Source organism: Oryctolagus cuniculus, chromosome 12, assembly GCF_051225735.1.
Source record: "Oryctolagus cuniculus isolate XC-2025 breed Fujian yellow rabbit chromosome 12, ASM5122573v1, whole genome shotgun sequence".
In the NCBI taxonomy this organism is placed as follows: Eukaryota; Metazoa; Chordata; class Mammalia; order Lagomorpha; family Leporidae; genus Oryctolagus; species Oryctolagus cuniculus.
In genome coordinates, this window is record NC_142878.1 from 112,068,439 (window position 1) to 112,096,361 (window position 27,923).

General features: G+C 46.0%; 1 long non-coding RNA gene across 1 annotated transcript in view; it reads left to right on the top strand.

Moving 5' to 3' along the window:
- Positions 1–1,838: 1,838 nt before the first annotated feature.
- Positions 1,839–27,923, top strand: part of LOC103345356 (uncharacterized) — a 103,686-nt gene continuing 77,601 nt past the window's right edge. Inside the window, exon 1 of the long non-coding RNA XR_016218490.1 lies at positions 1,839–2,131. This is a non-coding gene — a long non-coding RNA (uncharacterized LOC103345356). The remainder of the gene's footprint in view (positions 2,132–27,923) is intronic.

The following is a 27,923-nucleotide window of genomic DNA, read 5'->3' on the forward strand; positions in this document are numbered from 1 at the left end:
TGTGCAGGTAGCCTGCCTGGCAGAGAGGATGATGGCTCAGCCCCTCCTCTGGGCATCTGCAGCCCAGAATGTAGGGGAAGGGGTTGCCCTCAAGTTACACACAGTGACAATGTGAGGTCAACAGAGAGCCAGTCCTGTGGTTAGCTGCTTGGTGGGTAGACAGCACAGAAGGGGGACAGCTGAGGGCAGAGGTGAGCCCCTCTCCAGCAGTAGCAGGTGCTACGTGGGGAAGCCTGTGAGTGCCCTGGCAGGCCAGGGGTTGGCACACAGTTCCAGCCTCAGAAGGTCAGTGGCTGCACTGGACCTGCTTTCCAAGTGTGCCAACATTATCACCAGAGGTGCAGATGAACATGTCTGAATCTGGACTGCAACTGTAACACGTGAGTCTGAAAATTCACCCACAGTCACCATGACAGTAGTAATGCACCACACTGATATTAGTGTTGTAAACTTAAAATTGTGGGGTCAAGGAATCCTTTGTTGAAATGGTACCAAGACAAATCTCTGTGAATGAATTTATTTCATTAGGAAAACTCAGTCCCTGATCACCAAATCCACATGCCCCTCTCAGGCACTTCCCTGCCAAAGCTGTGTAAGTCCTGTTTCAGAGCACAGGCCTGGGATGGCACATACACAGGGCCACTCAGGAAGCCACCACCTGAATCTGCATATCGACTGTGTGTAGTGGAGTCCATCTTATTCATGTCAGCACGCTTGTGCGTCAGCTCCAGCACAGCCCTGGAAAATGCCAGGATCCAGCTTCCTGGCACCTGGGCTTCATACCTCCATACTGTCGCTCCCCCTCTTCGTGGAGGAACGACACAGGACCCTGCGCTGTTCTTTCGTCTGCTCGGCCCTCCCCGGGTTTGCTGCTGGTTCTTCCCGGGTTGGCTGCCGTCCCTTCCACCTCCGTGGAAGGGCGGTTCCCCCTGGCCACTTTCCCCACTTCCGCAGGGGAGCGGCACACCGCCGGCCGGCTCTCTCGGGGGCTGCACAGGTGTTCCCCTTAGATGTTCCCCTTAGATGTTCCTGGTGCATGCTGTCTCTCTCCTCCTTTATAGTCCTCCTCTGCCAATCCCAACTCAGTTGCCCACACGCCGAGTACACTGCTCTCCTCCAATCAGGAGCAAGTCCTACAGTTTATTGGCTGAACTGGAGGCAGCTGTGTAGAAGCTGTTTTCTCCTCTCCCAGCGCCATATTGTGGGAGAGCAGATGCATAGAATAAGTCTTAATTCCAGTAACTTAGTCTAGTCCGAGTTGCTCCCCACACATACTGTCCTGGACTCAGGCAGCAAGTGTAACTTTGGGATCCCAGCACCTCAGTCTGGGATCCCAGCTCCATTGCTATAGACCAAGTGTGTGCAACACAGGGAACTGTGGGCCTGAATCACAGCCACTCGGACTTGTGAGATGCACCACCCTCTGCAGGCTGTGCATTTGTGTGTCCTTCCCCTGTTTTCCCTCGTCAAGCAATGGACAGCTGGTGACCACTGCAGCCTGGCCACTGCTGGTTTGGACGCTTTTTTGCAGAGTGTGGCTTGCTGGGTTCTGGCAGTGGAACCGGGGAGGAGCCACGAGTGCTGTGCAGGACCTGCCAGGTGCGACTGATCTGCCTGCCTTGGGAGCAATGGAGGGGCCCTGGCGGGAAGGAGCTGGGGAGTAATGTCAAAAGCAGGATTGCTGGCCCACCCTGAACCGGTTCTGTGTCCACCTGGGGCCCTCTATATCCAGCATGGCCACACTCGGGTTCATCTACACCCACACTCCCTACAGGGCAGTTCTGTCTAGAACCACACATGTCTACATCAGCGCTCCCCCAAGCATGCTCTGTCCTGAGCTGCATGCATCCACCTGTGCTGGGTCTTCATCCCACCTGAGGCCTGGCCGCCTTTGATCCTTGCTCCAGTAGCAGAGGATGGCAGTTGGCGCCAAAGAGAAGTCCTGCCCTTGGGGTTTCTTATTGGTGGGGCCCCGTGGCGGCACAGCTGATTGGCTGCAGGACTTAACTGGTGCATGGACGCTGTCACCTCGGGCTGGTGGCCTTCAGCTCTGAGGTGCTTTCAGACCAGGCTTCCATGGAGTTGGGGATGCAGCCGCCTGGAGGAACCTTGAGTCAGCGCGGTCAGCGCGGTGAGTCCTGGGCTTCCGGCTTTCCGGGCCGGTCCAACTGCGCCTCAGCCTCGCAGTTCCTTCTTCTGCTCAGTTTCTGGGGTCCCTGAGGTGTCGCTCACGCTCCCCGTTGGGCTGCTGGGCTTCTGCCCCAGTGCACAGGGTGCATGGGCGCCCGTGGGACCCCTGTGCGGACCCCGGTCAGGGTCCTCGCGAGACTCGGCATTGGGCCTCTTGCGCAGTTCCCCATGGCCCTGGCTCGGAGTTTGCTCAGTCTTGGTGCGAGGGGCGTTGCGGGAGGGGTCTGAGGCCCCCTGAGACGCCTCATGGGCAGCTATGAGGGCCTGGGAGCACCTGAGGAGGCATCAGGTGGGGGAGCTGGCCCACCCGTGGGGGCTGCAGCTGAGGGCGCAGCTGGTGATTCCATCTGCTGTTTGTGCCCATCAGGCCCGACACTGGTGGCAGAAGTGCGGAGTTGGGATTTGGAGAGTGTGGGAAATCATCCCCATCTATTATTATGAAAGCAGAAGGTGGAAAGAATGAAACGTTGGGGAGATGAGTGCTTCAGGAGCTCACTGACCCATTTGGGTTAATTAACGTGGTCCTTTGTAGTTTTACACGCTTCACCAGAGGGTGGCATGGCTTTAACAGAATAGGCATGATCCTATCTGCTTTTCAGTGAATTCAGAATTGAGCCACCTTCGGAGCCGTTTCTAGGGGTATTTTATTGGACATGAAGGACATTGAGGAGGAACTAGACTTAATTCTCATTGCCAAAAGGACAAACAGATTCAGAAGACATGACAGTTGATATTTAATAAAGCATGAAGCTGTATATAAATTCACACAAAAGATTAATTTTGTTTCAATTTTTAAAAATCCAGCCATGGACAGAAAAGTCAATGATACTACAGGTCACTCTAGCATGTGAAATTCTAACTGTTTGCCACCTGGTGAGGGGGATGGTAATGGAGATGGTAAGGACTGCAGAGCCAGCCCCTTAGGTGACTTTGGGCAGGTGATTTGGTCTGTGTTGTGGTCCAGTTACCTCTGAGGTGGAATGGGGTTTATGCAAATGGTTTGCATAACTCACAAGTTTTCTTGATAAAAAACTAGGTGGTTTGCAGTCCTTGAAGCCAGCATCCTGTGAACCTTTTTTTGGCTAGCTATGAAATATATAGTCCCCACATTCCCCCCAACTGTTCTCCGAACTGGCTCCCATCACCTGGGGACATGCATCATTGGCTGTTGGCATGGACTAGGATTTCGTGAATGCTTGTTGCATTAAGCAGCCATTGGGACATGTGCTTGTCAACAATACCTGCACACTGATGGAGAACAGCTACTGTTTTCTCTGCAGTCCACAGGTCGACCGTCTGTTCTGCTGGGTGGGGGCTTCCTGGGCTGGGATGGCCTCTTGCCATGTGTGACGACTGCCAGCTTCCACTTGAGGCATCAGGAACAACTGGTAACTAGCAGGCTAGCCAGGCCAATGTGAGCTTTTATATAGTTTTCTTTGTATCTCATTCAGGGAATTAATGCTTTAAGATTCAAATTAGTTGTAGCTTCATTTCTGCTAAGAAGTTGTATATCTGTGGGAAACAAGCCCACCTACCTACCAAAGAATGGACTCAGAAAAATAAAGGAGACATAAAGCAAGTGTTTTATGGATTCCTGATCCCGAGAGCAGTGACCAGCCTATGGAAATAGGCCCCACCCTCAAAAATTCAGCTTTTTATCCTTGCCATGCAGTGGTCCCTTTCCCCTGATCCTCATTGGCTGAATGAAATGGGGGGTGGAATCTAAACCCAGATGGCCCCCATGGTGGGGTGGGGTAACAGATGAGTGGGTACCCAGACCAGTTGCTGGGGAGACAGGAGAAGGGGGCAGAGGGGGTCATGTGGTAGTAATGGCAAGGCTTGCATGGTTCCAGAAACTGAGACCCTGGAGCCTTTTGTAAGGAGCACCTGGTGGCTACAGAGTACAGCATGGCTGCAGGTGACAAAGATACTCAGTGGTGAGTGGGGCAAAGTTTGTGAAGAAAGCTCAACAGGGGACTGATATTTGGGTCTTTGCAACTCTGTGTCCTTTGTGTTACTGAGGCCTGGTATCATCGGCACACTAAGGCTAAGTCTTTTATGAAAATATACCTGAGCCATTTATCACAATATCACAGACTAAGTCTGTTATGGATCTTAAAAAGATTTATTTGTTATTTTGAAGTCAGAGTTAACACAGAGAGAGGGAGGGTCTGAGAGAGGGATCTTCCAGCTGCTGGTTCACTCCACAGGTGGGGTCAACAGCCACTGCTGGGCCAGGTGAAGCCAGGAGCTGGGAACTTCTAGGCCTCTCACGTGGGTGGCGGGGCCAAGTACTTGGGGCCATCTTCTACTGCTTTTCACAGTTCATGAGCAGAGGTCTGGGTCAGAATTGGAGCAGCCATGACCAGAGCATGTGCCCACATAGGATGCTGGCATCCCAAGCGGCAGCTTTACCTGCTATGCAGTAATGGCAGCCCCTAATATATTCTTATCACAGCATTTGCTATGCAGGAAAGGTAATTTAATTGGCCTTTGACTCTGCTGTATTAAACATCAAAAACTCCTAGGGTCTCTGATTCCCATTCTCATTTGTTCATGCATTTATCTTAAAGAATCATTTATTTCTTTGAAAGTCAAGAGTTACAGAGAGAGAGAGAGGGAGGGAGGGAGGTCTTCCATCCTCTGGTTCACTCCCCAAATGGCCACAATGGCCGGAGCTGCACCAATCTGAAGCCAGGAGCCAGGAGCTTCGTCTGAGTCTCCCACATGTGTGCAGAGGCCCAAACACTTGGGACCATCTTGTACTGCTTTCCCAGGCCATAGCAGAAAGTTGGGTTGGAAGTGGAGCAGCCAAGTCTCAAACCAGCACCCATGTGGGATGCTGTCACTGTAGGCGGAGGTTTAACCTGCTGTGCAACAGCCATGTTCCTCCATTCTCATTTAAAATGCATGTTTAGCAAAGATATCAGATTAAATTTTCCAGGGTTCAGAGCCCACCAGGGAAATGTGTTCTTCTTGATGAACTTCCTCTCCACTGTGCTTGTGGTGCAGCCTTCCCGGGGCCTGCTGCCTCATTCCCTCAGCCACCTGGCCACAACTGGGGAACGTCGGTGTGGGTGAGCTGGAGGGAGAGCACACATTGCAAATGTTCCCAGCTGGGTAGATCCTGCCTGTGGCCCAGCTTGGCCTCAGGTCCTGTCAGGACATCTGCTGATTTAGGAAGCAACTGGCAGCTTCAAGGCTCCTCAGCCCCTGTGCCTCTGGCTGAGCTCTACCATACCATCAGGCATTGCAGGCAAAGGGACCTGAGCTCCTCACCCTGCCCTCGAGGACACACCACCCACAAAGGTGGATTACCAGTGGGAAATGAATGGTGCCCTGTGAGAGTGACGATGGGGCCTCCTGAGACCCAGCACTGTGCTATGCTGTGCTGGCACCGAGAGTGAGGCCCCTGGTTAAGAGACCCCCAGGCAGCAAGGGAAGCCCCAGGGAGCTCACCTCCCCCATCTCAGCTGCAGTGTCCATGGTGCAGGAAGGAGCTGGTGACAGGGTCCACAGTAGGACTGAATGGGGTGGGGCACAGATGCAAACACCTGCTGGATCCTGCACGAGTGAGGGTGGAACGGACCCCAGAAGGATTATAGGTGTGTGCAGGTCCCTGTCCTTGCTCCTTTCTAGCACTACTGAGAGCACAGAGCACAGAGGGGTCTTTAACCTGTGTGGGGAATGGGGCCAAACAAGCCTTTTCTTTGACGTTGCTGTCCTGGGGAGAGGGTGTCATTCCTTTAGTGCACATGGGCCTGAGAGGCCTGTGAGGCTCTCGGGTCCAGATCCCTGGAAGTGCAGGGCCCATGGGAGGCAGAGATCCTGGATCCTGGCCAGTGTGTAGGGCTCCATCACCCAGCCACCCCTCCTCATGGAGGGTGGGCATGGAGGAGAGTGGGCTAAGGACAGAGGGCTGAGGAAGACCAGCTCTGGGGCCTGCTTTCTGCCTGGAATTACCTGAGAAGTGAGAAGCCCAGAGGTGTTGACTGGTCAGCACTTGATGTGCTGGCGACCTGCCGAGGAACCAAGCCCAGGTGCTTCCTGGGCAGTGAAGGTGTGAGGACCCAGGTCTGTGTCTCCTTGCCTGGAAAATAAAACCGGTCTCTGCTCAGCCTCCACGGGGCTCCTGCCTGTAGGGATGGAGCAGGCCTGAGGTGCTTTCCCATCTCAGGGGCACAGCGGGACGATGGCCCCATGGTCAGCAACTTCCTAGCTCACAGGTGAGGCCCTTGGACAGGTGTGTGAAGGGCCAGTGGACTCGGCACCTGGGTACCCTGACCTTCCCACACCAACTCCACACCTGTCCTGGAGCTACCTGTGACCAGGATGTTCCCTCGTGACCTGCCTTGAGTTCATCGGGACAAGCTGCTGTTGATCTGCAGGACTACATGGAAGGACACTTCTGTATGCAGCTCCTCATGGGAGAGTGACCAGCGTGGGACACCTCACAAGGTGGCAGGGGCACGAGCCTGCAGCTCTCCACATGGAGTCAGAGCTCAGAGTTCCACATCAGCAGCACTGCAAAGGAGAGGAAGAACCATAAGCTGAACCCTCCCAGTTGCCAGTCTATGCATGGTTAACTGCAGGCCCTGCCAGACCACCCCAGCTGTGACTAACGTATCATGTACATGAATGTCTGTCACCGTGCCGCTGTGGTTTAAGATCTGCCAGAGCCAAGGACTCACTTCTTCGTACATATGCCAGGCAGCTCCTTGGTGCAATGCCTCACAGAGCTTGCTACGGACTGGCCTTGGCTCTCCGCAAGGCCAGCGCAGGCACGTGTTTCCCTGGCTGTTGGGACAACATGGTCCCAGGCCCTCCCGGACCTTGAGTCTCTGGGTGCAATGTAACTAGCTAAGTGCCTGTGGACTGCACATGGGACCAGGTTGCCTCCACCCTGTTATTCCTGGAGTGAGGCTGCTCTCCAGCTGCTGGGCTTAGGACTGTCTGATGCTTGATTCGGAAAATAAACAAGATGTTTTTCAGGCTTGCACTCATCAACGTTTGTTAAAAGCATCGTGGCGGTCAGTGTTGTGGCATAGCAGTAAAGCCAGCAACTGCAGTGCTGGCATCCCATATGGGTGCCAGTTCGTGTCCTAGCTGCTCCACTTCTGATCCAACTCCCTGCTAATGCCCTCCATAATGCAGTGTAGGATGTACCCATGTGATCCAGCAGATGGAAGATGTCTCCGAAACTGACTTTCAAATAAATCAATGTTTGTAAAAGCATCTCAGGCCAGGAGGTGGTACTGTGGCATAGTGGGTAAAGCCACCACCTGCAGTGCTGGCATCCCATCTGGGTGCTGTTTAAGTCTGGGCTGCTCTGCTTCCCAGTGGGCTCTCTGCTATGGTCTGGGAAAGTAGTAGAAGATGACACAAAAGCTTGAGCCCCTGTACCCACATGGTAGACCCAGAAGCTCCAGGCTCCTGTCTTCGGATCCACCCAGCTCTGGCCTTTGCAGCCATCCGGGCAGTGAACCAGTGGATGGAAGACCTTTCTCTCTCTTCCTCGGCCTCTGCCTCTGCCTCTCTGGAACTCTGCCTTTCAAATAAACAAATACATCTGATAAAAAATTTAAAAAGCATCCTAGGCTAATTACTCGGGGAATAGAAACGGCAGGCGGAGAGAGTTGTGTGCCAGAGTCTTTGGGCAATTAGCCCTCACAGCTCTTCAGTGGGGTGGGGAGGACTTGCAATAGGAGGCATCACAGTTCTTGGGGAACAGCAAAGGTGAAGGAGTGCAGGGAGCTTTTGGCTCTGGGGGGGTGGTGTTTGCACATGGGGCCAGGTCTTATGTTACTCTGGTAATGAGCCAAGTTTGAATAGCAACTCACTGGGCCTCTCATTGTAAGGAGTCAGGTGTGAATAGCAACTGGAATTTTGTTGGCTCTGGCCTCTTGGAAAACTCACCTGGTCTCTGGGAGCTTCAGATATCCCTATGCAAGTTATTTGTCAGGTCAGTGAGACCAACATCATGGGGTGGTTGTGATAACAATGAGATAAAGAATGTGTTCCCATGACCAGCTGCTTATAGTAGATCAACCTCAAATCCTGTGGTGTGAAAACAGTCACTATTGACCCTGCTGTTGAACTCTGTGATCAGGAGTGTAGGTATAGAGTAGCAAGGAGTGGCCTGCTCATTGCCAGGTCTAGGGTCTTGCCCACCATAGTATGGCTGGGGTTAGGGGTGGGGAGGAACTGGGCCTCTGTATCTCAACTCTACCCTCCTGGACACAGCAACCTCAGACAAGTGATGCTTCCAGAAGCCCTAGTGCTCAGGAAGAGGGAGACAGGTGTTGACAGACTTTCCTCTCCCAGAGCAGATGGGGTGGCCCCTGTAAGATGTCCCATGAGGGACAGGCCATGACCCACTTCCTTTCGTTTTTCTCAGTTTTCTGTGCCTATGTCCTGGCCAACCAGGTCAAAACCGTAGCTCCTGTTCTGCCCTGCTGCCTCCCAACAACCTGCCTCATGCATGGCCTTCCAGCTCCAGTTGGTGACAACTCCATCTGAGCAGTGCTCCCAATCCTGATGCACTCTTCTCACATTTCCTACCAACCCATCAGAAATCCTTACTGGGGAAAGTTTCAGCAATATCCAGAATCCAGTCCCTTCTCTTCTGCTACTGCATTGGTTGCTCACCATTGCCTCTCACCTGGGTCAGTGCAGAATTCTAATATGCTTTCCCAGGCCGCTAAGGAGAAAGACTGGGCCTTTGTTACATCTAGTAGGTCTCCATGATCGTGATTCCTTCTTGACCTCGTATCTCTGTCCTCTCCACCTCTTGTCCTTTTCATTCCGTTCTGAATCTCAAGGGTTCTGAACAGTTCCCTGCATTCATTAGGTATCCAGCAAAGAAGGAATTTTCTCAGTCACAGTTTCTCAAGTCACTTAACGCTGTCCCTTTTTAATAATGCTATTTGCTACTTCCTGTTTTGGTGACTATTGTGCTGAATCTCAATTTTGGGCCACAGCAAGTAGATTTTTTTTGCAATGGAGTGGGAGATGTGAAAATCTACAGTTTTTGTACATCAGGAACAGTAACATTAAAAAGAAAAGCAAAACCATCTTGGGAACAGTTCTGATGTTGTCTCCAAGAGACTCAATCACCCCTTGCTGTTCTGAACCTAGACTGCACAGAAAGTCATGATTCTGAAGTTTCACATCACAGTCAGCCATGCCTGTAGAAATGCACCACCCTGGTATTATTGTCGTGGGGTTGAGAATAGAGGTCAGTGCATCCTTTGTTTAGAATGGCACCAATCTACAGGAGTAAATTATTTTCTTGCAGAAAACTTAGTCTCACGATCCAAGAAATCCACATCCCCATCTCAGGCACTTGCCTGGGAAAGCTGTGTGAACTCCTGTTTCAGAACATGGGCCTGGGGCTGGCGCTGTTCCACAGCGGGTTAAAGCCCGGCCCGTAGGGCCAGCATCCCATATGGATGCTCATTCAAGTCCCGACTGCTCCACTTCCAATCCAGCTCTCTGCCATGGCCTAGGAAAGCAGTAGAAGATGGCCAAAGTCCTTGTGCCCCTGCACCTGTGTGAGAGACCCGGCAGAAGGATCTGCCTCCTGGCTTGGGTTCCGCTCAGCTCTGCCACTGCAGTCATTTGGGAGTGAACCAGCAGATGAACGACCTCTTTCTGACTCTGGCTCTACAGCTCTCTAACTCTTTCAAATAAACCTTAAAAAAAAGAAAAAGAAAAAGGCGCCGGGGCCTGGACAAGCATGAACAAGTGGCAATGTCAGTACACCTGAGGCAGCTCCAGCACAGCTGTAGATGAAGCAGAGAGGGCCCTTTCGTGATACGCTGACCTCGTGTTTCGTTGGGCCTGTCTGGCAAGGATAACTTAGGGATCCCAGAACTTCAGTCTGCGATCACGGCCCCACTTCTATGGACCCAGTGCTTGCATGAGTCTCTCTGACGTTATGAGCCAGGTGCCCCAGTTCCCCACAGGCCCTATATTTCCTGGGTCCCTCCACTGCTTGCCTTTAGTAAGCAAGGGGAACCTGCTGATCCCTGCAGCCTCCCAAGGGCCCACACAGCTGGTGCGGAGCTCTAAGAGGCCCCTGCTGGCCCTGCAGGATTCCCTGCTGCGTGGCCGGGCAGGATCTGGGCAGCAGAACCCGGGGCTCAGCTGCCGGTGCTGAGCAGGGCCTGTCCAGGAAGGGGCGCAGGCCCAGGCTGGACCTGTGTTGAGTACACCCGCGTTCATTACAACAGCGATCGGTCTGGGCTGGCAATGTCTACACCGCGCTTTATAACTGTTCACGGTTACATCCGTGCTCCTCTCGGTCCTCCCTGTCTGGATCTGTCGTCCGTGTTCACCTGCGTGTCTTCGTTGGTTCACACCTCGCTCAGCAGCCTGGGGACCCTACTCACATGCCCGGAGGGCGGCTTAGGAAAAAGAAGTCCCGCCCCTCCGGGGCTCCGATTGGTCGGGCCTGGCAGAGCCAGCAGCGGTGGTGGCCGATTGGCTGCGGAACGCAGCCCGCGCATAGACGCCATGGCCTCACCCTGGTGTCCGTTGTCTGTGGGCCGCAGGGTAGAGGCGCCCCGAGAGTGGGGGGCTCAGCACCCCGAAGAGCCTAGAGCAGGAAGGACGTGGTCCACCCCACCTCGGTCGTTAGCACAGTCAGCGTGGTGAGTCTTGAGCTTCCGCCTTGGGGCCTGCTCCCTCCGGCCCTCAGCGCGTCCGGCCGGGGCCTCCGACCTCCCATCCGTTTCTGGTATCCCCGACTGTCCTCTTCCCCGTGGCATCGGCTGCCGGGCTTGTGGCCCTGTGTCCATGGTCTCTGGGACCCACGCGCGGAACCCGGGCCTGCTTCTTCCCGGGCTGCGGTCCACCCCCAATGGCCTAGTGGGTACTGTGTGGTCCTTGAGGCGGGGAGAGCAAGGCGGGGCCTGTCTGGGAGTGGGACCCGGGGCACTAGGGGACCTCACGGGGCCTTGTCCTCCCTGTGGAGACCGCACCTGCGAGGCCCTCGGGTACCTGAGAAGGGTCCCTTCAGGGCTTGGCCCTCTCCTGGAGGCACCCCCGGAGCCGCCGGTGACACCTGTCTGCTTGTCTAGGGCAGATGTTGGGGTGTGGACAGTTTGTGAAATCATTTCCGTTCTCCATTCCTGTTAGGTCTGGAAGAGCTCTGGGCTCTGGCCTTTTGTAGCCCCAGAGAGGAGAGACAGGACAAGGAGATGGAGAGGACCTCCACAGAGCCAGGTTGCTTTACTGGAGGCAGAGAGGTTGGGACAGTCCGTTCAGATTTGGGACTCGGGTCTTCTCTGGTTAGTAGGGAATTTGCCAGTGTGGTGGGGCGGGTGTAGAAGGCAGTTGGCAGAAGAGGAGGGGGCTCTGTGAAGTCTCTGGAATTTCTCTCTTCTGTTTCTTGCAGCTTATCTGTTTTGCCACTTGCATGGCAAGGAGTTGAGAAGGCCCCAAGGGTCTCCACAAAAGGGAGTAAGTGGGGTGGGGAGAGCGGGAGGAGGAAGAAAGGGAGGAGGGGAAAAGTGCAACATGTCCTTCAATTCCTAAATAAAAAGTCAGAAAACATGAAACATAGAGGAGATTTCAATTTTCAAGTGCTGTTACCTGTTTGGGTTCATTGAAATGGGCCTTTGTCATTTTGCTCATTCGTTGTCAGGATGGTGTGCCTTTTAGGAGAATAGGAATGATCTGCATCTGACTTCCAGTGACTTCAGAGTCAAGCCTTTGCCTGAACTCTTTCTAGGACCATTTTATTTGGACCTGAGGGAAATTGTGGAGGAGGTAGACTTAATTCTCATTTTAGAAATTATGAAAAGGTTCAGAAGACAGGATACTTGGTGTTTAATAAAGCATGAAGTTGTTTTTATAAATTCTTATAAAGAGATTTCTTTTGTTTCACTTAAAAATAGTTGGCAAAAAATTAATAATGATGCAGGTCACTATGGTTGAGTTGATTTATTGTCTTGGTCATATAGGTTGTATTTTCAGGGTCTTAACGTGCGTGCGTGCATGCGCGCGCACACACACACAAACACACACACACTCTTTCCCATATCTTTTAGCTGTGTTTTCCCTGTTTTGTTCGTTTTTTCCTGAGGATTTAGGAGCCACTTTAACTTGCTGTCACACAAATGCTTTTTTTTTTCCTGTGACCATCTTATCCTTTTGATTTTTCTATTGAGTTGTTTTTTTTCTGTTTAGTTATTTCAGAGAGATTAGCTATTTTAACAGGATAATTAATATTACTTCTTGCTTGTCTATGACATTGTTAAATCCACGTTTGCTATGCAGAAATATTGTTATACAATTGAATTTATAGCTTTTTATTTTATAACAATTAGGTTTATATCTTGGTCTTTTGAGTCTGCAATGTTGAACATCAAGAAGACCAAAAACAGTCCCTCCAGTGTCTTCTAATTTTTTATTTCATTGTTGTACATTTAAGTCTTTGATGCAAATAGAATTTATTCTGGTGTAAGATTAGAGATATCCATCTTGCTTTATGTTTCTACCCCTTTCTTCCTTGGCTACTTAATTTGAATATTTAAGCATTCATTAAATAATCATGATAATGATCTCAGTTTACTCTGTACAACTGTGATTAGAGAAGAAATATCAAAATGTTTCTTTCATTGTTTTCTTTGGGTATTTGAGCTCATGACCTCAAGGAGACACATTGTCAATTGTCTAAGATGTGTGAGTTATATGGATATTTTATGACATAGTCTGTGAAACATGGCATCTTAACTTTACTAAATTATAATTGTTTGAAGAACTGCAGTTGACTCAATGCTTTAAATTCATGAGTTCATAATAATGATTAAAATTATCTCTTTTTGGGGAATGGTCAGGAACAGATGTACTTTATGATCAGGAAAGTAAAGGGAAAGATAGAACATTATATTTTCTCTGTTTGTGCTGTATATCAAGGTAACCAAATAGTTGTTAAGGGGAAATTTCTGTTTTATAAAAGATATTTTATCCCCAATAATAGATGAAAAATGATGCTTGGAAGAGGATAATACATATTCTATCCTAGCTGGTAAGTGACGCAGGGTGGTAGAATGATTATATCATGATTTTCCAGCTCCTAGTGAGAAAATGTGTAGAATCAAGACAATGATCATCAGAGATTGTGAAAATATCTAAAGGAAGAGCAGGCAAATGTAATTTACCTCTTGGTGGAAGCACCAATTGCAAATTTCCTGCCAAAGAACCTAACCTGAACAGGATAGAAATTCTTAAAGAAAGTCCAGAGGATGGAGGAACATGGGGTTGTGGTCAACAAAATTCTATTTGTTGGAAACTCTGTGTAAAAAAAATCACTTTTTTTTCATTGAAATAAACTTTATAAAAGAAAAAAAGAGTAGAAACCTAGGAATTACAAGCAATTTAGAAATTTAAGGCTATAAACATTGTTAACCAATTGCTATGATGGCCTGTGTTTAGACCCAGATAATACAGCTATAAAGAGTTTAGGAGACAATTGAGAAAATGTAAATACTAATTAGATACTTGATAATTTGGGATTATTAAGGAAATTCAAGGTGACACTAGTAATGTGGTTATGTTTCTAAAGGGTCTTTGTCTTTGCAAGAAATATTTAGGAGTACATTTACAGATGAAATGATATTAAGTACGGGATTTGCTTCAAATAATTTGGGGTGTGTAGTTTCTTGGGTTTGTGAGCCTGGGTGGGTGTTATTAAATTAGAGTTGGTCATGAGTTAATCATTGTAAGCAGAGTGTTTCTGGATTCTATTGTATTTACTTTGATGACAGTAGAATTTAGGATATGTCCTAAAATTTCTGTAATTAAAAAAAAGATCTAGAATTTTCAAAGTGCTAGACATAAAAAACACTAATGCGGTATGAGTTATCCAGATGTCTGTATAACATTGCTGTGCGAGCACAGGTGTGTAAGGTGGCATCGGATGTAGCAGGGAGGTTGGAAGATGAAACCTGGCTTCTGGGCCAGAAAGATCATTTAGTGGCTTTTCCTGTGTTTTCAGGGTAAATGCAGTAGGTGTGGAGCTGTGGAGTTACAGAGCCTACTTAGTGATCCTTAGGTTTGTAAGTGATCTCTGCTTTTTTGTGGAGGGTGCCAGAGATGGAGCCTAGACTGATCTGCCAGTAGGAATTTCAGGGAATTACATCAGGGTTCAGAGGGCTGCAGGTTGGGGTTATAGTTAAGGAAGTTGGAAACCTTTTCTTTGTGTGTGTGTGTGTGTGTGTGTGTGTGTGTTTCTAACTTGAATTAAGAATGTAAATTCCGGTCCAGTGCTGTGGAACAGTGGGTTAAAGCCCTGGCCTGAAGCGCTGGCATCCTTATATGGGTGCTGGTTCTAGTGCTGGCTGTTCCTGTTCTGATCCTGCTCTCTACTATGGCCTGGAAAAGCAGTAGAAGATGGCCCAAGTCCTTGCTCCCCTGCACTGACATGGACCCAGAAAAGAAACTCCTGGCTGGCTCCTGGCTGCAGATCAGCACAGCTCCAGCCGTTGCGGCCATCTAGGGAGTGAACCAGTAGATGGAAGACTTCTCTGTCTCTACCTTTCTCTGTAACTCTCTTTCAAATAAATAAAAAATCTTTTTTTTAAAAAAGAATTTAAATTCCTTGACATATTTCAACCATTGTTTAGAGAGCTCTCTGACTGGAGTCATTAAAGTTCATTTTCAGAGTCTGTCATAGTGAAAATGCTTGTGGAGGATTTTAGTCATATTTTATTCTAAGCTTTGAACTTGAAAATTAGAACTCATGTGAAATGATCTGAGCAGATACAGATGTCCCATTTGGGACACTCAGTAGATGCTCCTAAATTACCTAAACAATTTCTTGTAGGAAACCCGATTTCCGGTAGCCAATGTTTACCAAGTATGACTGACTGTCGCAGTGATTTTCCTCCATGATTTTCATAATGCTGCCCTCACAGGAGCTGTAAGAAGTGGGTATGGCTGCCATTATTTCAGGTGGAAGTTGGATAATTGATCTACTCGGGTGCCATTTCAAGGAAGAGAAGAACTGTGTCTTCTGCCTCTGAAACCCAAGTCCTTTGCACCATGAACTGATGCCATTTCAAATTTAATGCTGTGCAATTTCTACCTTATGCCTTATAAATAACATTGGGAGAAGAGGTGTGGAAAGGTAGAGATAAAGACTTTTTATGTGATGTCTGAAAACCAATTTGTATTCCTTTCATGGTTACATGAAGTAGTTGCATTCTCTCTGGATCCTGTTTTTGAAAACATAATTGTCAACCTGGTAGAAAAAAGGATTACTGCTTTATTATATTTGATTCCTAGGGAGTGTGAATGTAGTCATGTTCCCATGCTTGTTGGCTACCTCATTTCTTGTTTTCAGAATTGTTAGTTCCTATTATTATTATTTTTTTTGACAGGCAGAGTGGACAGTGAAAGAGAGAGACAGAGAGAAAGGTCTTCCTTTTGTCCTTGGTTCACCCTCCAATGGCCGCTGTGGCCGGCGCACCGCGCTGATCTGAAGCCAGGAGCCAGATACTTATCCTGGTCTCCCATGGGGTGCAGGGCCCAAGGACTTGGGCCATCCTCCACTGCACTCCCTGGCCACAGCAGAGAGCTGGCCTGGAAGAGGGGCAACCAGGACAGAATCCGGCTCCCAGACCGAGACTAGAACCCGGTGTGCCGGCGCCGCAAGGTGGAGGATTAGCCTAGTGATCCGCGGCATCGGCAGTTCCTATTCTTTGACCGTTTTCTGATGCATTTTCTTTTCTTATTGATGTGTAAGGCCTTTCCATCTTTATTTTTTTCACTTGTCATAGCCTTCAGAAATGTGTCTCTTTCAAAGTAGTTGTGTTTTTGTCACTTTCTCTATTTTCTAAACAGTTTTCTTTTTGTGTATTTAATTTTGATATTTGATACATTCAGATTCTTGGTTGTTTTGCATCTATTGTGGAATATAACTATCAGTATGGGTCTTATTTGTCTCATTATAACTGATATCTTGAATTTTCTATGATTTTGCATCAATATTGTCACATGGTCTTTGCTTTTGTGTATAAATGTACGAACTCCAATACATTAACTTATCATCCCTCGATGTAGCATCAGTTATTATGGAGGATATGTGAGTGAAGTTAAGTGAAGTTAAGACCTAACTAACTCAGTGTTAGTTAGAACTAACATTTGTGTGAATTACTGTGTGATGGTTGTGTGTGTGTGTGTGTGTGTGTGTGTGTTAAATGGTAAATGTCATTTGGAGATAGCTTGTGTTTAATACTGACCTGATCGGGAAGGAGGCAAGATGGTGGAATAGGAAGGGAGCACAATGATAGTCCGGGGAGAGATAGTTTAATAAAAGTGGAGATACTGCAGGTTCAAGGAAGAGTAGGGGAGGAAACAGCAGAAGAAACTCTTCCGGAATGCGTGATTCACAGCGGACCTGCGTGTAGAGCGTGGGAGCCCACAGTTCGGGACACCAGTGGCAGACTCAACACACCAGTGCTGGAACGCGAGGTGAGCCGAAGCTCAATAGCTCGAGACACCAGCAGGCAAGCGGAGAGAGGAGACTAGAGGGAACGACCCCTGGGGGGAAAAGTTCACCAGGCTAACTGGAAGAGAGAGAGAAAAAAAAAAGGTGACTGGTACGGACACGGGTTTCTCTCTCTCCGCTCACCTCTCAAGGGCGAGCAAGACAAAGAGCAGGTGCCATCTTGGACATACGTCATAAGCAGAGCGACCTCAGGTCTGCACTGGCCCTGAGCCTAGCAGAAAAACCTGACTCTGGGCGGGGCGAATTAACAGGAGATTAGGACCTAGTAAATTTGTGGTGCTACTGAACTGAGACTGTGAAAAAAGAGACGGTGGGGGAGAGAACTCACGGAATTCACGTGAGCACTCTCCGGAGACACTACAATTCTGTAACTTTGGCAACCCAGTGGGAGACTGAAGGAGAATTTGAGCCCACTCTGAGGGCAGAACAGATTCCCTGTGTGGTCCTTGGGAAAGAGCTTCTGATCTCTGGCTCCTGTGGGTATATTATTTGCCTGCTAACTACCTCCAACTTCATTCAGCTGTGCAGAATTACTTCCCTTTTGAATCAAAAAAAAAAAAAAAAAGAAAGAGAGAGAGAGGTTTACCACACCTAACCTGGGAGTGTCAACTTTGGCACACCAAACAGAGCTCTCAGGCCACACCCATCACAAGCCCTAAGGCTCCATCAAAAACAGATAGTCCACTTAATCTAGAGTCATAGTATAACAAGAAAAAGCACCACAGTGAAGAAACCCAATATCTCCAATATGCCAAATAACAAACGCAAAAACCGAGGTAATAAAAACAAGGAAGTCACCATGACGCCCTCAAATGAAAAAGATACCCCAATTCAAGATTATGAAGATGATGACATAGAAGAAATGAAAGAAGCAGATCTCAAAAAATTGATAAGAACATTAAGAAGTTCTCAAAAACAAATTCTTGAACTACAGAAATCCTTAATGGACAAGATAGAAAATCTCTCTCGTGAAAATGAAATATTAAGGAGGAATCAAAATGAAACGAAACAACTAGTAGAACAGGAAACTGTGATAGTGACTGAAGTGAAGAATTCAATAGATCAAATGAAAAACACAATAGAGAGCCTTACAAACAGAATGGGTGAAGCAGAAGAGAGAATATCGGACTTAGAAGACAGAGAACAGGAAAGGATACAGTCAGACCAAAGAAAGGAAGAGGAAATTAGAAATCTAAAACATATTGTCGGGAATCTTCGGGGTACTATTAAAAAAACCCAACATTCGGGTTCTAGGAGTTCCTGAAGGCATGGAGAGGGAGAAAGGATTAGAAGGCCTTTTTAGTGAAATATTAGCAGAAAATTTCCCAGGTTTGGAGAAGGACAGAGAAATCTGGGTACAGGAAGCTCACAGAACCCCTAATAAACACGACCAAAAGAGATCCTCACCATGACACATTGTAATTAAACTCTCCACAGTGAAACCTAAAGAAAAGATCCTAAAATGTGCAAGGAGAAACGTCAGATTACTCTCAGAGGATCTCCAATCAGACTCACAGCTGACTTCTCATCAGAAACTCTACAAGCTAGGAGGGAATGGCGAGATATAGCCCAGGTACTAAGAGAGAACAACTGCCAGCCCAGAATATTATATCCTGCAAAGCTATCATTTGTGAATGAAGGTGAAATAAAGACTTTTCATAGCAAACAGAAATTGAAAGAATTTGTCACCACTCGTCCAGCCCTGCAAAAGATGCTTAAAGATGTGTTACACACAGAAACACAGAAACACGGTCATTAATATGAAAGAAGGTAAAGGAAGGAAACCAAGCAAGGAAAGCTCACAGCAAAAGATCACAGGGAATTCAAAGCATATATTAGAACTTATTTTTGGCAAATGTCAGGGCAAAGTTACCACTTATCATTAGTCACATTGAACGTGAATGGCCTGAACTTTCCAGTTAAAAGACACCGATTGGCTGATTGGGTTAAGGAACAAAACCCATCTATTTGCTGCTTACAAGAAACACATCTTTCCAACAAAGATCCATACAGACTGAAAGAGAAAGGCTGGAAAAAGATATACCATGCCAACAGAAATGAAAAAAGAGCGGGCGTAGCCATCTTAATATCAGACAACATAAACTTTACCACAAAAACTGTTAAGAGAGACAAAGAGGGACACTACATAATGATTAAGGGATCAATTCAACAGGAAGATATAACAATTATCAATGTATATGCACCTAACTACAGGGCACCGGTTTATCTAAAAGATTTGTTAACGGACTTAAAGGGAGACATAGACCCCAATACAATAGTACTGGGGGACTTCAATACTCAACTCTCAGAAAAAGACAGATCATCCGGACAGAAGCTCAACAAGGATACAGTAGATTTAAATGACACTATAGCCCAAATGGATCTAACAGATATAAACAGAACTTTCAATCCTACAGCTAAAGATTTTACATTCTTCTCAGCAGTACATGGAACCTTCTCTAGGATTGACCACATACTAGGCCATAAAGCAAGTCTCAGCAAATTCAAAAGAATTAGAATCATACCATGCAGCTTCTCAGACCATAAAGGAATGAAGTTGGAAATTAGCAACTCAGGAATCCCTAGAGCATATGCAAACACATGGAGATTGAACAACATGCTCCTGAATGAACAATGGGTCATAGAAGAAATCAAAAGAGAAATCAAAAACTTTCTGGAAGTAAATGAGGATAACAGCACAACATACCAAAACGTATGGGACGCAGCAAAAGCAGTGTTAAGAGGAAAGTTTATATCAATAGGTGCCTACATCAAGAAATTGGAAAGGCACCAAATAGATGAGCTTTCAACACATCTCAAGGATCTAGAAAAACTGCAGCAAACCAGACCCAAATCTAGTAGGAGAAGAGAAATAATTAAAATAAGAGAAGAAATCAACAGGATTGAATGCAAAAAAAAAAAAAAAAACCATTACAAAAAATCAGCCAAGCAAGGAGCTGGTTTTTTGAACAAATAAACAAAACTGACACCCCATTGGCCCAACTAACAAAAAAAAGAAGAGAAAAGACCCAAATCAATAAAATCAGAGATGAAAAAGGAAACATAACAACAGACACCACAGAAATAAAAAGAATCATCAGAAATTACTATAAGGACTTGTATGCCAGCAAACAAGAAAATCTATCAGAAATGGATTGATTCCTGGACACATGCAATCTACCTAAATTGAACCAGGAAGACATAGAAAACCTAAACAGACCCATAAGTGAGACAGAAATTGAAACAGTAATAAAGGCCCTCCCAACAAAGAAAAGCCCAGGACCAGATGGAATCACTGCTGAATTCTACCAGACATTTAAAGAAGAACTAACTCCAATTCTTCTCAAACTATTCAGAACAATCGAAGAAGAGGGGATCCTCCAAAATTCTTTCTATGAAGCCAGCATCACCTTAATTCCTAAGCTGGAAAAAGATGCAGCACTGAAAGAGAATTACAGACCAATATCCCTGATGAACATAGATGCAAAAATCCTCAATAAAATTCTGGCCAATAGAATGCAACATCATATCAGAAAGATCTTCCACCCAGAGCAAGTGGGATTTATCCCTGGTATGCAGGGATGGTTTAATGTGCGCAAGACAATCAATGTGATACACCACATTAACAGACTGCAGAAGAAAAACCATATGATTATCTCAATAGACACCGAGAAAGCATTTGATAAAATACAACACCCGTTCATGATGAAAACTCTAAGCAAACTGGGTTTGGAAGGAACATTCCTCAATACAATCAAAGCAATCTATGAAAAACCCACAGCCAACATCCTATTGAATGGGGAAAAGTTGGAAGCCTTTCCACTGAGATCTGGTACCAGACAGGGATGTCCACTCTCACCACTGCTATTCAATATAGTTCTGGAGGTTCTAGCCAGAGCTATTAGGCAAGAAAAAGAAATTAAAGGGATACAAATTGGGAAGGAAGAACTCAAACTATCCCTCTTTGCAGATGACATGATTCTTTATTTAGGGGACCCAAAGAACTCTACTAAGAGACTATTGGAACTCATAGAAGAGTTTGGCAAAGTAGCAGGATATAAAATCAATGCACAAAAATCAACAGCCTTTGTATACACAGACAATGCCATGGCTGAGGAAGAACTTCTAAGATCAATCCCATTCACAATAGCTACACAAACAATCAAATACCTTGGAATAAACTTAACCAAGGACGTTAAAGATCTCTACGATGAAAATTACAAATTCTTTCAGAAAGAAATAGAAGAGGATACCAAGAAATGGAAAAATCTTCCATGCTCATGGATTGGAAGTATCAATATCATCAAAATGTCCATTCTCCCAAAAGCAATTTATAAATTCAATGCAATCCCAATCAAGATACCAAAGACCTTCTTCTCAGATCTGGAAAATATGGTGCTGAAATTTATATGGAGGCACAAGAGTCCTAGAATAGCTAAAGCAATCTTGTACAACAAAAACAAAGCCGCAGGAATCACAATACCAGATTTCAGGACATACTACAGGGCAGTTGTAATCAAAACAGCATGGTACTGGTACAGAAACAGATGGATAGACCAATGGAACAGAATTGAAACCCCAGAAATCAACCCAAACATCTACAGCCAACTTATATTTGATCAAGGATCTAAAACTAATTCCTGGAGTAAGAACAGTCTATTCAATAAATGGTGCTGGGAAAATTGGATTTCCACGTGCAGAATCATGAAGCAAGACCCCTACCTTACACCTTACACAAAATTCCACTCAACATGCATTAAAGACCTAAATCTACGACCTGACACCATCAAGTTACTAGAGAACATTGGAGAAACCCTTCAAGATATTGGCACAGGCAAAGAATTTCTGGAAAATACCCGGGAGGCACAGGCAGTCAAAGCAAATTAACTATTGGGATTGCATCAAATTGAGAAGTTTCTGTACTGCAAAAGAAACAGTCAGGAGAGTGAAGAGACAACCGACAGAATGGGAAAAAATATTTGCAAACTATGCAACAGATAAAGGGTTAATAACCAGAATCTACAAAGAGATCAAGAAACTCCACAAAAACAAAACCAACAACCCAATTAAGAGATGGGCCAAGGACCTCAATAGACATTTTTCAAAAGAGGAAATCCAAATGGCCAACAGGCACATGAAACAATGCTCAAGGTCACTAGCAATCAGGGAAATGCAAATCAAAAGCACAATGAGGTTTCACCTCACCCCGGTTAGAATGGCTCACATTCAGAAATCTACCAACAACAGATGCTGGCGAGGATGTGGGGAAAAAGGGACACTAACCCACTGTTGGTGGGAATGCAAACTGGTCAAGCCACTGTGGAAGTCAGTCTGGAGATTCCTCAGAAACCTGAAGATAACCCTACCGTTCGACCCAGCCATCCCACTCCTTGGAATTTACCCAAAGGAATTTAAATTGGAAAACAAAAAAAGCAGTCTGCACCCTAATGTTTATTGCAGCTCAATTCACAATAGCTAAGACCTGGAACCAACCTAAATGCCCATCAATGGTAGACTGGATAAAGAAATTATGGGATATGTATTCTTTAGAATACTATACCACAGTAAGAAACAATGAAATCCAGTCATTTGCAACAAAATGGAGGAATCTGGAATACATCATGCTGAATGAAATAAGCCAGTCCCAAAGGGACAAATACCATATGTTCTCCCTGATCGGTGACAACTGACTGAACACCAAAAAGGAAACCTGTTGAAGTGAAATGGACACTATGGGAAACGATGACTTGATCAGCATAGCCCTGACTGTTAATGAACAACTTAATACATTATCCCTCTTAGTAGTTTTTTTGTCTGTTCTACTTAATATGACTGGTTTAATTCTGTAATTAATACACAGTTATTCTTAAGTGTTGAAAATTAACTGAAATGTGATCCCTGTTAAACATAAGAGTGGGAATAAGAGAGGGAAAAGATGTATAATTTGGGACATGCTCAACCTGACTTGCCCCAAATGGTAGAGTTAGAAACATACCAGGGGATTCCAATTCAATCCCATCAAGGTGGCATGTACCAATGCCATCTCACTGTTCCAAGTGATCAATTTCAGTTCACAATTGATCATAATGAAAGGACTAAGAGTCAAAGGGAGCACATAAACAAGTCTAGTACCTGCTAACACTAACTGATAGACTAAATAAAGGGGAGAGTGATCCAACATGGGAAGTGAGATACTCAGCAGACTCATAGAATGGCAGATGTCCTAAATAGCACTCTGGCCTCAGAATCAGCCCTAAAGGCATTCGGATCTGGCTGAAAAGCCCATGAGAGTATTTCAGGCATGGAAAGCCAAGACACTCTGGCAAAAGATCTCTGTGAGTGAGATCCCAGTGGAAAGAACAGGTCTTCAAAGAAGGAGGTACCTTTCTCTGAAGGGAGGAGAGAACGTCCACTTTGACTATGACCTTGTCTAAACAAGATAAGAGTCGGAGAACTCAGAGGGCTTCCATAGCCTTGGAAACTCATGACTGGTGCATAGGGAGATTACTGATGCCATAGACAGGAGTTTCAATTGGTGAAGTCAACAACAGGAGTCACTGTGCACTTACTCCTCATGTAGGATCTCTGTCCTTAATGTGCTGTGCATTGAGATTTAATGTTATAATGAGTACTCAAAGAGTATATTTCACTTTGTGTTTCTATGGGGGTGCAAACTGTGGAAATCTTTACTTAATGCATACTAAACTGATCATCCATAAAAAAAAAATACTGACCTGATCAATGTGTTGTCAAAATAAATGATGTTAACTCTAAACACAAGGTTTTCCTTTCAGGTGCAGAAATATTTCTTTCTCCTCAGTGATTCTCAGTTTCTTATTACCAATTTGTGACATTTTCTGAGACAGAACACATACACAGCATGCTTCTTAAACTAAAAATCAAGGATACATGATTCCATTGTTTGGTGTTGTTGTTCCGTGATTGTCTCATCCATAGGGTGCCTTCTATGCAGAGGTGCAAATGCCCTGAAAATGGGTCTCTGGCCACAGGGCCACCTGTGAGGAATGTGGTGTTCTCTGACCTTTCAGTGGTGTATAAGAGGGGTATCCCCAAGGCTTTCTCACGTACCTGAGAGAGATCTTTTTAATGAGCAGTCTTTTTCATGACTCATCCCTATGTTTTGACAGATTTTTTTTTAATTTTAAAATTGTATATATTCACATATTATGAACAACCAGTAGTGTTCATGGCAATGAATAAGCAGGTAAATGAAGAAAATGAAGTGCTTCCTCAGCCTTAGAAGAGGCCAACTGTGGGCCAAGGAGTGTCCATCCACGGCTCTTAAAATCATCCTGGGGCAGTGTGAGGGGACAGGGAAAGTGTGGGTGCCACAGGGCCCAGCTCTGTAGCCTGGGTGACTGGGGTTTGTCTCCTGCTGCTGCTGGTACCCAGCTTGTGACCTTTGATAATTTCTCCCAATAGTCTTGTCCCTTCATTTGGAAATTGAGGTTTATTGCTGCATTTACTTGGTAAAGTCTTTGTGAGCATTAAGTAATGTAAAGCGCATTGGGGGCTTGCTTGTTCACACAGTTATTCAGTGCAGTTAAGGAAGTAGGTGTTATTTCCCGACTTTACTAACTGGATCTCTTACCAGAGGTCACTGTCCTAACTTTTATCATAAAATGTTCAGCTGTCTTCTGGATCTTTTCCTTTCCAGGTCACAGAAGAATTCACAGGATTTTATGTAGTCTAGACTTTCACAGTCTCACTGTCTAGTCTCATGCTATGAAAGGGAATAAATTATATCTCTGTTTATTGACTGTGAAAAAAACATCGAGGCCATGCCTATGAGCACTATAGTCAGGAGACGAGGTAAAAAAAAATCATAATTTTGGGGGGGAAGCTCTGTGAACAGATAATATAAATAGTGGGTTAGGAAACTTAGTCCAATACTCAGAAATTGTTTTTTTTAACTTTATTTAATGAATATAAATTTCCAAGTGCAGCTTATGGATTACAATGGCTCCCCCCCCCCATAACTTCCCTCCCACCAAAACCCTCCCCTTTCCCTCTCCCCTTCCATTCACATCAAGATTCATTTTCAATCATCTTTATGCACAGAAGATCAATTTAGCATATATTAAGTAAAGCTTTCTACAGTTTGCACCCACATAGAAACACAAAATGAAAAATACTGTTTGACTACTAGTTATAGCATTAAATCACAAAGTAAAGCACATTAAGGACAGAGACCCTACATGAGGAATAAGTGCACAGTGATTCCTGTTGTTGACTTAACAAATTGACACTCTTGTTTATGGCATCAGTAATCACCCTAGGCTCTTGTCATGAGTTGCCAAGGCTATGGAGGCCTTTTGAGTTTGCCGACTCTGATCATATTTAGACAAGGTCATAGTCAAAGTGGAAGTTCTCTCCTCCTTCAGAGAAAGGTACCTCCTTTTTTGATGAACAGGTCATCAAAAAAAAGATCCCAGACTAGGATCTCACTCGCGGAGATCTTTCATTTAGGTGGTGTTTTTTTTTTTTTTGCCACAATGTCTTGGTTTTCCATGCCTGAAATACTCTCATCGGCTTTTCAGCCAGATCCAAATGCCTTGAGGGCTGAAAAAAAGAAAAGTTGCTGCTGGTGTAGTTGATAATTTTTTTTTAAGATTTACTTATTTATTTATTTGAAAGTCAGAGTTACACAAAGACAGAAGGAGAGGAAGAGAGAGAGAGAGAGAGAGGTCTTCCATCTGCTGTTTCACTTCCCAGTTCGCTGCATCAGCTGGAGCTGTGCTGATCTGAAGACAGGAGCCAGGAGCTTCCTTTGGGTGTTCCCATGCAGGTGCAGGGGCCCAAGGACCCAGGCCATCCTCTACTGCTCTCCCAGGCCACAGCAGAGAGCTGGATCAGAAGTGGAGCAGCTGGGACATGAACCAGTGCCCATATAGGATGCCGGCACTGTGGGCAGCGGTTTTAGCTGCTATGCCACAGCGCCGGCCCTGCAGCTGCTATATCTTTTAAAAATCTAGATGAAATTTACAGCAAAATTACTCATTTCAAAACGTGCAGTTCAGTGGTGTTTAGTACATTTACAGTGTTGTGTAATGACCATCTCCATCATGTACTTTTTTTTTAAGAATTATTTATTTTACTTGAAAGTCAGAATTACACACACACAGAGAGACAGAGAATGGTGTTCTATCTGTTGGTTCACTCCCCAGTTGGCTGCAACAGCCAGAGCTGTGCCTCTCCAAAGCCAGGTGCCAGGAGCTTCCTTCGGGTCTCCCACATGGGTATAGGGCCCCAAGGACTTGGGCTATTCTCCACTGCTTTCCCAGACTATAGCAGAGAGCTAGATCAGAAGTGGAGCAGCCAGGAACCAGTGCCCATCTGGGATGTTGGCACTGCAGGCAGCGGCTTTACCCGCTACGACACAGTGCTGGCCCCTCCATCATGTTCTTAGTAGTTTTCCTCAGCCTAAAAGGAATCTTTATACTCATTAGGCAGTTGTTGCCTACCTGACTTTCCCCTGGTCCCTGGAGAAACCCTTTGGTAGTTAAGTATGGTAGTGGGGGATTTAGAAGATAGGAGAGACTCAGGAAAGGGAACGGCAAAAAGAAACCATAGAGGAGAGAAGTATGGAGTTAGGCAAGGGGGCAGTGGGTGTCAGCACCGCTCTGTGTATTCTCAAAACTAAAAGAAGCTATTGGATAAGAAATAGGAAGGCAGGGATGTTGGGGGTGAACCTTGGAATGGCTGAAAATGGGTTTGCTCTAAGAGAGCTGGACTATGGCCTGTAGTTGCACAGGGTATCATGTGACAAAGTTCAGGTGGATTGCCATGGGGGTTCTGTTCAGGACAGATTTGAGGGGCTCAAGAGTGAAGGTGGATGAGTTGTGAAGCTGCGGCAGATAGCACAGGTACAGATTCATGAGGGCCTGAATCACTGCCCGCTGGAAGGAATGGAGAGGAGGGGGCAGTTTAGAGTGCAGGGTCCACTGAGGCCCAGCAAAGTTGTACCTCACCAAAGTCACACCAGATGCGTGGTCAGGCCCCTGCCTGCTAGCCTGTGTGATTCTCACTAAGGCTCTGGGACATGGCAGTTATGCTCCAAGGAGGGAAGAAAACATTACCTGCATTTTCCAATCAGCTAGCAATTTAGTGCTTCTCCTTACATACACTTTTCTAATAAACTTGGGTGGATATTTCAGTCTTTTGTTAGTGATGTTTGACACTACCCTTGAAAATTTAACTTACAAGTGTAATACTCCTAACTGGATTTTTAGTTTTATTTCCCCAATGTTTTATTGAGAAAAATTGAAATGTACATAAAATGAGAAAGAATTGCTCAGTGAACTAGGAATCATCTGCTCAGTATTGAAATTCACAAGTTGTTAACCTGTTGTACTTGTTCAACAGAGCTCAGAGGGATGTCTGGTGTGAGCGTCCCCAGGGAAGGAACAGGAGTAAGGGGCTGGGGCAGGTGGGAAGAAGACACAGGTGAGAAAGCAGGGGACTGGAGGCTGTGCCAGTGCTTGCATTCTGGTGGTCCTGTCACACGGCTGAGCCAGGGACCGGAGCATTGGCACTGGCTCCAGTTGGGCCTTTGCTTTCATTTCTGATTCATGCCCCAAGCTGCACTGCTGCTGCCTCTGCTGCAGCCCGACGCTGGCTGCTCAGGGACATTCATTGGAAGGAACTTTCTGAAGACTGTGGGCATTTGGGGAGTTACCCCCAGTTAGTGTGCACTCACTCATTCTCTCTCTCTTCTTCTCCTTTGTCTCTCTTTCTTTTTGCCTATTTAAATTAAGAACACAAAAAGCCCACATTCCATTCATTCTTTAAATATTTATTATATGCCATGACATGTATTTTCTAGAGAACACAAATCATTCTAATGAGTGAATTCTTTACATTATACTTAAGGATCATTTGGACTTCTGTTTATGAATATAAAAATGTCACTTTTGAGTAATATATATGTTTTAGAAATATTCTAAATATTGTCTATGCATGTGATTTATTTATTTATTTATTTATTTTGACAGGCAGAGTGGACAGTGAAAGAGAGAGACAGAGAGAAAGGTCTTCCTTTTGCCCTTGGTTCACCCTCCAATGGCTGCTGCGGCCGGCGCACCACACTGATCCGAAGCCAGGAGCCAGGTGCTTCTCCTGGTCTCCCGTGGGGTGCATGGCACAAGCACTTGGGCCATCCTCCATTGCCCTCCCTGGCCACAGCAGAGAGCTG